The 2500-nt window shown below is 38.4% G+C and overlaps 1 protein-coding gene across 2 annotated transcripts in view; it reads right to left on the bottom strand.

The window, feature by feature from the left end:
• Window positions 1-2500, bottom strand: part of LOC138213873 (glutamate receptor 2-like) — a 59476-nt gene that overhangs the window by 36828 nt on the left and 20148 nt on the right. The gene's annotated exons all lie outside the window — the stretch shown is intronic.

The raw sequence follows: 2500 nt of genomic DNA, 5'->3' as shown, positions 1-2500 counted from the left end.
CGATGTTGTGTAATGTTGTGTAATGTTGTGTAATGTTGTGAGATGTTGTGTAATGTTGTGTGATGTGTAATGTGCGATGTTGTGTAATGTTGTGCGATGTTGTGTAATGTGTGATGTGCGATGTTGTGTAATGTTGTGTGATGTGTAATGTGCGATGTTGTGTAATGTTGTGCGATGTTGTGTAATGTGTGATGTGCGATGTTGTGTAATGTTGTGTGATGTGTAATGTGCGATGTTGTGTAATGTTGTGTGATGTGTAATGTGCGATGTTGTGTAATGTTGTGTGATGTTGTGTAATGTGCGATGTGCGATGTTGTGTAATGTTGTGCGATGTGCGATGTTGTGTAATGTTGTGTTATGTGTAATGTGCGATGTTGTGTAATGTTGTGTGATGTTGTGTAATGTGCGATGTGCGATGTTGTGTAATGTTGTGCGATGTGCGATGTTGTGTAATGTTGTGTTATGTGTAATGTGCGATGTTGTGTAATGTTGTGTGATGTTGTGTAATGTGCGATGTGCGATGTTGTGTAATGTTGTGCGATGTGCGATGTTGTGTAATGTTGTGTGATGTGTAATGTGCGATGTTGTGTAATGTTGTGTGATGTTGTGTAATGTGCGATGTGCGATGTTGTGTAATGTTGTGCGATGTGCGATGTTGTGTAATGTTGTGTGATGTGTAATGTTGTGTAATGTTGTGTGATGTGCGATGTTGTGTAATGTTGTGTGATGTTGTGTAATGTTGTGTTATGTGTAATGTGCGATGTTGTGTAATGTTGTGTGATGTTGTGTAATGTGCGATGTGCGATGTTGTGTAATGTTGTGCGATGTGCGATGTTGTGTAATGTTGTGTGATGTGTAATGTTGTGTAATGTTGTGTGATGTGCGATGTTGTGTAATGTTGTGTGATGTTGTGTAATGTTGTGTGATGTTGTGTAATGTGCGATGTGCGATGTTGTGTAATGTTGTGTGATGTGTAATGTGCGATGTTGTGTAATGTTGTGTGATGTTGTGTAATGTTGTGCGATGTTGTGTAATGTTGTGTAATGTTGTGTAATGTTGTGAGATGTTGTGTAATGTTGTGTGATGTTGTGTAATGTTGTGTAATGTTGTGTGATGTTGTGTAATGTTGTGTAATGTTGTGTAATGTTGTGAGATGTTGTGTAATGTTGTGTGATGTGTAATGTGCGATGTTGTGTAATGTTGTGCGATGTTGTGTAATGTGTGATGTGCGATGTTGTGTAATGTTGTGTGATGTGTAATGTGCGATGTTGTGTAATGTTGTGCGATGTTGTGTAATGTGTGATGTGCGATGTTGTGTAATGTTGTGTGATGTGTAATGTGCGATGTTGTGTAATGTTGTGTGATGTGTAATGTGCGATGTTGTGTAATGTTGTGTGATGTTGTGTAATGTGCGATGTGCGATGTTGTGTAATGTTGTGCGATGTGCGATGTTGTGTAATGTTGTGTTATGTGTAATGTGCGATGTTGTGTAATGTTGTGTGATGTTGTGTAATGTGCGATGTGCGATGTTGTGTAATGTTGTGCGATGTGCGATGTTGTGTAATGTTGTGTTATGTGTAATGTGCGATGTTGTGTAATGTTGTGTGATGTTGTGTAATGTGCGATGTGCGATGTTGTGTAATGTTGTGCGATGTGCGATGTTGTGTAATGTTGTGTGATGTGTAATGTGCGATGTTGTGTAATGTTGTGTGATGTTGTGTAATGTGCGATGTGCGATGTTGTGTAATGTTGTGCGATGTGCGATGTTGTGTAATGTTGTGTGATGTGTAATGTTGTGTAATGTTGTGTGATGTGCGATGTTGTGTAATGTTGTGTGATGTTGTGTAATGTTGTGTTATGTGTAATGTGCGATGTTGTGTAATGTTGTGTGATGTTGTGTAATGTGCGATGTGCGATGTTGTGTAATGTTGTGCGATGTGCGATGTTGTGTAATGTTGTGTGATGTGTAATGTTGTGTAATGTTGTGTGATGTGCGATGTTGTGTAATGTTGTGTGATGTTGTGTAATGTTGTGTGATGTTGTGTAATGTGCGATGTGCGATGTTGTGTAATGTTGTGTGATGTGTAATGTGCGATGTTGTGTAATGTTGTGTGATGTTGTGTAATGTTGTGCGATGTTGTGTAATGTTGTGTAATGTTGTGTAATGTTGTGAGATGTTGTGTAATGTTGTGTGATGTTGTGTAATGTTGTGTAATGTTGTGTGATGTTGTGTAATGTTGTGTAATGTTGTGTAATGTTGTGTGATGTTGTGTAATGTTGTGTAATGTTGTGTAATGTTGTGTGATGTTGTGTAATGTTGTGCGATGTTGTGTGATGTTGTGTAATGTTGTGTAATGTTGTGTAATGTTGTGTGATGTTGTGTAATGTTGTGTAATGTTGTGTGATGTTGTGCGATGTTGTGTAATGTTGTGCGATGTTGTGTAATGTTGTGCAATGTTGTGTGATGTTGTGTACTGTTGTGCGATGTTGTGTAATGTTG

The sequence above is a fragment of the Embiotoca jacksoni genome, unplaced genomic scaffold (assembly GCF_022577435.1).
Source record: "Embiotoca jacksoni isolate LCO1_2020_lvr unplaced genomic scaffold, fEmbJac1.0.p SCAF_103, whole genome shotgun sequence".
In the NCBI taxonomy this organism is placed as follows: Eukaryota; Metazoa; Chordata; class Actinopteri; family Embiotocidae; genus Embiotoca; species Embiotoca jacksoni.
This window is presented reverse-complemented; position numbering and strand designations above follow the sequence as displayed.